The sequence below is a fragment of the Hipposideros armiger genome, unplaced genomic scaffold (assembly GCF_001890085.2).
Source record: "Hipposideros armiger isolate ML-2016 unplaced genomic scaffold, ASM189008v1 scaffold_266, whole genome shotgun sequence".
Taxonomy (NCBI): domain Eukaryota; kingdom Metazoa; phylum Chordata; class Mammalia; order Chiroptera; family Hipposideridae; genus Hipposideros; species Hipposideros armiger.
This window is the reverse complement of record NW_017731616.1, coordinates 2,379,759-2,387,752: the sequence shown is the minus strand read 5'-3', so window position 1 is coordinate 2,387,752 and position 7,994 is coordinate 2,379,759.

Below are 7,994 nucleotides of genomic sequence, written 5' to 3'. Positions count from 1 at the left end.
TGGTTTCCTTTATAATCCCAATGAATTTTATTTTATGCATTTTAAAACCTTGTTCTGTAAAGGGGTCCGTGGTCTTCAGCAGCCTGCCAAAGGGGTCCCATTGCATAAAAAAGGCTAAGAAGCCCTAGGCTGAAGGCTTCCGGGATGCCTTGGGGAGCCTGCCTTGGACTCTGACATCGGTGCATTGGAAATAGAAGTAGAGTTCAGTCTCACAGAAGAGCTGGAGCTCTGTGTGTGCACATGGGGGTGAGGGTAGGGTGCCCCTTCACCTCAATGGGTATTTGTACCAAGGAAGCAGCTGGTGCCACAGAGAAAAGCCACCTGAACATCATCAAGGATCCTAGGTGGTAACAGCTGCCAGATTGAGTCCCTCAGCGTAGTAAGGGTAGCTCTCTGCCAATCAATAACTCCAGTCAAATATTGGGTTGTCAGGAAAGTCATGACGTATTTTTCTGGTTTTCGTTGCAAAAATGAGTCATGACTTTTCCAACAGCCCAATATAATCAAAAGTGAGGTGCAGCAGGTTCAAATGCAGTAGGCAATCTTGGAGCTCACTGTTTTAACAATCAGATCACACTGTTTTAACCTTGATAAGGTTAAAAAATTGTTGGAGACTATAATAAACTAGGAGATATCTGCAATATGAGTTTTCATGCAAGTTGATTACAAGTTAGCCTTTCCTCTTAATGTTAAACACATACTATTTGAGAGAGAGGTTCAAGCTATTACAGTTAGAGCACAATAAACCTCACTGCAGGCTGATACTCAGCAGGGGCCACTGATATAACTGCAGTGGTTGCTGAAATACTTCTGAGCTGGTTGACAAAAGCTCTGCCCTGAGCTCCCCAAGTTCAACTACCCCCCACCCTGCTCTGGCCACTTTCCTAGGAAACACCAACTTCCCCACAATCCAGCAATTAAAGGCTTAAGCCCTTGAATCCTGGTGCTGCAAGGGCTTTTTCTGATTGAGTACGCCCATGTCACGCCGGATGTTAACTATACTGAATATCATCCCTTGCTTCCAAGAGCAATTCATCACTTTCTTCCCAAGATATGTTTAGTAGATGATGTTTGAATAGCCAGAGTTACCTACTTGATCCCAAATATTGATTGTGCTGAAATTAAAATTTTAAATAATGTTAAATTTAAAGACAGCAATTAAAAATATGGTGCTACTGAATTGAATGCTGCCGTGTAGGAGAAGAAAGGGATAAAGAAAAGCAAGGAGGAGAGACTTGTTCTGGAGTGTGCCAAGCCCCCATCACAAGTGAAAACTTATCAACCACACATCTACCTTCCTTTCACCTGTCTCCTGCCTAGGATGCCAAACATACTTGAAACTGAGTCAAACTCAAGGACTCTTTTTTTTTTTCTTCTTTTTTAAAAGATTTTATTGGGGAATTGGGGAAGGAGGACAGTGTTGGGAATTGGGGGAGGGGAACAGCCAAGTTGTTGTCCTTCAATCTTAGTTGTGGAGGGCACAGCTAGCTCAGCTCCAAGTCCAGTCACCATCCAGCTGCCCTCCGGCAGCTCGTGGCCACTCAACTCAAGGTGCCATGTTCAATCTTAGTTGTGTGGGCGTAGCCCACCATCCCATGCGGAAGTCAAACCGGCAACCTTGTTGTTAGGAGCATGTGCTCTCACCAGCTGAGACATCCTGCCACCTGTTGGCAGCTCAGTGGCAGCTCAGCTCAGGTGCAGCTCACTGGTCCATGTGGGAATCGAACCAGCAACCCTGTTGCTCAGAACTTGCGCTCTTAACCAATTGAGCCACTCAGCTGGCCCCTCAACTACTCTTAACAATAATCTCTGAAGATCATCAGCTCTGCCTGACTGATTAACTATAACAATCAAGTTTTGTGAATCAGCTGTTATTTTCATGATAAATTTTCATGATAAAGTGTCCTACAAAAGGGAGATTTAGAAGTCCTTTAGGATCTCTGGGGCCAAGGAATGAAAGAATCAAGAAACCTAGTAAGTATGAAGTCAAGACCTGAGGAAAAAGAAAATGAAAAACAAAAAAAAAAATCTGGGACAAGATGATACTTGTCTGGAACCAAAGGGAGAGAGCTTGATGATAAAGGTATGCTGACTATATAGGGCATGGGCGTGTGTGTGTGCACTCACGCATATGCACACATGTATGTTAAAAAAAGATATGCATGTTGCAAGAAGGGCTCAACAAATCTAATTATGACAAAATCGTGTCATGTTTCCAAAAGGGCCGATTAGAAAACAAACAAAAAGGAATACCTAAGAGCATGATTATCATATCACAGAAGCAACTTTTACAAACTGAAAATTTTAAATAAAAAGGCAATGAACTCCATGAGGAGAGGTATTTACTCAGATTTTTCAAAGCTTTTGAATTCTTACATTTAACAATACAGTAATCAAAAGAAAATTATTCTACCTCCCATCTTTGATAGGGGAGCTTTCAAATAATTTTAAACTATTGCTCACCTGTGGAAAAGTCTGAGGAACCCATGTCACACATAATATATTTTCCATTTCCTGGGACCTACTTTAATCATTTTGCTATCAGGTTCACTGTTGTATTGACTTCATCATCACCAACAGCAGAGAATATCATATTTGCTGCCTTATAGACAACACAGAAACCACCTATTGAAAACATGTCTTTATTCTCCAACAGTTTTACATATTCCCTGGTGCCCTTTAATGAAAGGCCATACATCAGAATAACTAGCATATGGTCTGTGGAACTCAAGTCCTTTGCTTCAAACCCTAACTCTGCTCCACACTAGCCAGGTGACCTTAAACAAGTCATTTAATCTCTTTACACTTCAGTTTCCCCAGCTAGGGAGTGGGGATAGTGACAGCATCTACCCCCACAGAGTAGCCTTCCCTTTGGATCTATAAAGTTAATGTGATCAGAAGCACTTAGAATGTTGTATTAAAACCAGAACTTCCACCTGTTTACAAGCTTTCAAAATTTGGCTTCTAAGAGTGATTCATTGGCCCACAATATATGGTTCTATGGTTCTATGAACTAGATATATAAACTGTTTCAAATAGAGATTCTACTATTCAATGGCAGTTTTTTGTTTGTTTGTTTCAGAAAAAGTTTTCCCATATTGTTGTTTTTTTGTTTTTGTCTCTATATGCAAGTGTTCAAGGGTTTGCCTTCCACACTGAACTGTAATGCTTTTCGTTTTGACATTTTGTTTGCTCTAAGTCACAGCACATTTTATAGGACAAACCTGCCTTTGGTTGGGATCAGGAGAATCCAAATTACCAGCTATACCTTATTTTACACCCATCTCTATTTTATTTATTTATTGAGATGTAATTGATACATAACATTGTATACATTTAAGGTATACAATGTAATGGTTTGCTATACGAATATATAGCAAAAATGATCACAATAAGTTTGGCTTACATCCCCAACTTTGCATAGTTACAAATTTTTTCTTATGATGAGAACTTTTAAGATTTACTTTGTTAACAATTTTCAAATATACAACATAATAGTGTTAACTATAGTCACCATGCTGTGCGTTAAATCCCAGGCGCATTAATAAGACATTTGAAGGCAATGTAATAATTTCTGCCCTGTGCAGATGCCACTGTATAGAACAAATAACAAAGAGAAAAAGAATGCAGAAATTTGGACCACCTAAAAGCTGAGAATGTTCCCGTAACCATGGGTTTGCTATCCCAGATCACATGATCAGAAGTGAGGAGCCAAACAGTTCTGCGTTACGCAATGTATTTCTGGACATCCCTGGTGCGAAAGGAGAAAAATGGGCTCTGATATTTACACCACATTTCATTTTCAGAATCCTTTATAAAGTCAGTGCAACGTCACAAGGCAAAAGCCACTGTCCTAATTTTATATCTGGGGACATTGAAGCAGGAACTCTCTATAAGAGAGGCTGTCAGTGTATCCCTGACCAAACTGAGACTCAGGATTTCCCGACCTCTAATTTCATAACCGTGGCCACACCTTCATACCCTTCTTAAGCCTTGGCTGACAAATAGTTCACCAAGACCAAATTTCCTGCCTCCCAAACAAGGAAATGTAGCAGTTCACAAAGTGTGATCTTGATCCAAAGATGTCCTCTGGCAGGAAAAAAAACATCAGTAACATTTTGGTTAGGTGGGGGTATTTGTACAGCAACATGTGCTCCCGGTTCTTCCAGCCACAGAAGGGTGGAAAGCTTAGAAAGGCTAGTCAGGGGGATTGATTCGTGCCCTACCGAGCCCAATCAACCCGAATGAGTTTTTTTCAGCCATAGACCCTACTAGGAAAGAGTCTCCACCCCACCGCTCCAGAAAAAGTTTACTTTCTCCAAGTAGCCTACCCAACCCCTGTTGCTGTTGGTTACAAGAAACGGTTGGGTAACTGCCACATTGGTTGAAAAGGAGGTAAGAGAGTATGGGAGACAGTCAGCTCTTTGATTTTGAAGGGCTATTAGACTTTCCTAATTTACACTCTGTAAGTAACCCAAATACATCTATTTCTCTGAGACTTTCTTTATGTGCTGACTACCGTCCGCCAGTGATGTCTTTAGTGGTTATAAACAGTTTCAAACTGTATTTTCAAAAAGGAATTCAAATGCAGGAAAAATAGTTTGTTATGAATATTTTTAAAATATATTACAAAGGTGAAATATTTTCAAATGTTAATTGAAAGGATATATTGAATATATATATAGAGAGAGTATATATATTCATATATATATATATATCAATTCATATATATATGAATTGAGTATCATAGCAAACACAGTTGAGGCTTATGCTCAATACTACAGATGTGACTTTTTATGTGACTGAAGGAAATAGGCTCCTGTTTGCACCTGCAAGGATGACGTAGTGTGGTTCAAAGATACAACTATAGTTTACATAGAATTCTGGAAACTTGAGTAGTATGTGAAGGAGTATGGTTATAGCATTAAGATGACAGACCAATGTGTGAGTCTCAGAGTTTAATACTTGCAGACTATGTTGTTCTATATGCACATCAATTTCCTCTGTGATTTATTCAAGGTTGATAGCAAAATTGTCAGCCAAGAGTTATCCATTTGAAAACTGTGTAATTACTCTCAATCATGTATCCCATTTCATGGAGCTCCCAATTGTTACTAAGTACTATTAAGCACTCAGTGCACACATGAGTTTCTTGGGAGTCTTCTTTTTCCATTTTTTTTTCTTTCCATTATTGGGTAACACATTTGAGAACTGACTTATAACACCGATATTTCTCTATGGTCACAAGAAAGTGTTTGAGGCAGACTCAAGACGGCCACAGATTTTTTTGACATTCCTCTCGTTGACAGGTGGGGTCTGCTTCCCTTACCCTTGAATCTGAACTGGCCTTAGTGACTTTCTTGACCAATAAAAATTAGCACATGTGACGCTTTGGGACTTTCCAGGCTAACTTATAGCTTATTTCTAGGACTCTTGGAACCCTCACTCTTGGACCCTAAGCTGCCAATAAGAACTCCAACTTCCATGATAGAGCAACCATGAGACCACACTGAGAGGGAGGGGTCCAGCTGAGCCCAGCCATCCAGCCATCCATGCCAAAGTGCTAGGTGTGGGACTAAAGCTATCTCAGACCCTACAAACCTACCCAGCCACCAGCTGAATACCAGCAAGTAATCCCTGCTGACACTACATGGAGCAAAAGATTCACCCAGCCAAGTCTTGCCTGAATTCCAGACCCACAGAATTTTGAGATATTAAAAAGGTGGTTGTTGTTTCAGCCACTAAGTTTTAGGGTAGTCTGTGATGAAGCAATAGATAACCAAAAGAGATGTGATATAAAGTTCTCATGTGGGGCTCCTCTGATGGTGGGCATCAGCTTCTAGACAGCTGGCCCCTCCTCTGCCATCTTTCCCAGTGGGAGCAAGTCCACCATGCAAGGCCATGGTTAGCAAAGCCATTAAGTCATGCTCTTGCAGAAATGAGATCAGTTATACTTGTTTAAAGGTGACTAGAGCTTTGTGGATGATGATTTCATGGCTCTATGAGTAATTCCCCATCACTCAGTAATAGGTCTAAAGCATGTGTGAATAAGGTAGGCTTTATATAATTTCCCCCAGCCTCTAACATGGGGGTAGGGGAGAACAAAAAGCAGCTCTGTCTGGCATTGTGTGGTGGGTGATAGCTTCCACGGATCCACATGGTGCTCCCTGACCCACTATATCTTTAAAGAGTCTTTTATAGTCCCTAGCTGCCATTAGCATTACACATATCCATTAGCGCAATGAATTTTAAAATGGCCCTGCAGAGCTTCTGGTAAGCAGGAAGACAAATCCCAAAGTGTCATTCCAACACTAAACACTTAAAGATCCCCCACCAAAGTCTCTCAGTCTCCCACTTCATTAAAGGCTTTGTTTTTTTTTGTGTGTGTTTTTTTTTGTTGTTTTTAACTCTCCAGCTCTAGTTTCATTTTGTAAAAAGGTTCACTGCCTTATGTGCCATGAGCAGACAAGCTTATCGAATGAACTGTAAATCTAATCAGGTTGGCACAGGGGTTTCATGGGAGCCACGTAAACAATAGCTGGAGTTGTGTTAAGCTTCAGTGACTCCAACTGATTCCCAGTTTGGTTCATTTGTGCAGAACAGCTGGAGATAAAAAGCCAAGCCCATTAATTTCCAGGGTGCAGTTCTAACAGAGGACCAAGCTGTGGATCCCCAGAAGATTTTCAATCTGAGCTCTAACGACAGGATTTTATTTATAGCATAAGGTGTGTCTCTTTGAGTTACTCAATTTTCTTCCATTTCCTTCATATTCTGTATTTCTAAGGAGAGCCTGGTAATTCTTGTTGAAATTGGAATCCTGTGGAGAAATGAGTCGAGAACGTCTCCAAGTTCCTCTGGACTCTCATAATAGTGATCCAAGTGTCATCCTGTATCCCCACCCACGAGGGTTTTGGGGGTTTTTTTTTAACATAGTCGTGCCCCAGGTTACCTCTGAAAATTAACCTAATTAGTTTCAGCGACTAATTCAGTTCTATTTCTCATTTATATACTTTTAGAGCAATGTATCCATTTTTTTATGTGAATTACACTCTCAAGATTGTAAAGTTTATGTAGTTACAGAGCTGAAGTCACACCAGTTTCCAATCTCCTAAATTGCATACGCTTAGTTTCCAGATGGAAAAATGAATATTCACCACAGTTCCACTAGGAATGCCAATTTCCCATCACTCCCTAACATTGGTGAATGCAGTTATACTACTGTGTTCATCTGAGACATTTTTCTAGTCCTCCAAGCCTTATATTTATATACTAGCTGAAAGTGCAAGTGGAAATGAATGGGGATGATGATATTTGCCTTATTCCAATGTTTCCGTGAGAAAGAGAAAAGCACTTACACATATGCTTCAAATATGCAGATGTGAAAACACTTCTCACCAATCAAAATGTTTACCACTAGGTTAGGAGAGGCTGCCTGTTTCAGGGCAGTGAAGATAATATGTATACTTAGCAAGAACAAATGCATTTCGTGGGACAGAAACTTGGAGCAGAACTTTTGCAGCTTAGCTCAAGATGACCACTAGAAACACCACATTTCTTTGTCTATTAGGTTTTTCACAGTTCATAAACTTGGATTCAAGGGGGCCTCTTGTGTCTATTTTAGTATAGACTCTCACACCAATATACTCACAACTTCAAGTCACTCTACCCAGAGGTAATACAGGGGGAAAAGGCAAAAAACAATGTCACTACCAGATTCAAAGCATTAACTTTGTAAAATAGTTCAGATTAAATTAAAGAACCTTTAATTGGAATAAGTTAGATACCTAATATTCTGGAAGAAAAAAAAAGTGCAATTGCTCTCAATTTGATCCCAGACACTTGAAAATATTTATAACAGGAAATTTGTGAAATAATATATATGAAGATGACAGAATATTACCAATACAATACTGTAAATGTGATGCCCATCCATGAGTGCCATGGGAAGCCATAAGTCAGGTAAGAAGGAAAAAATAGAGTATAGAAGAAAAAGA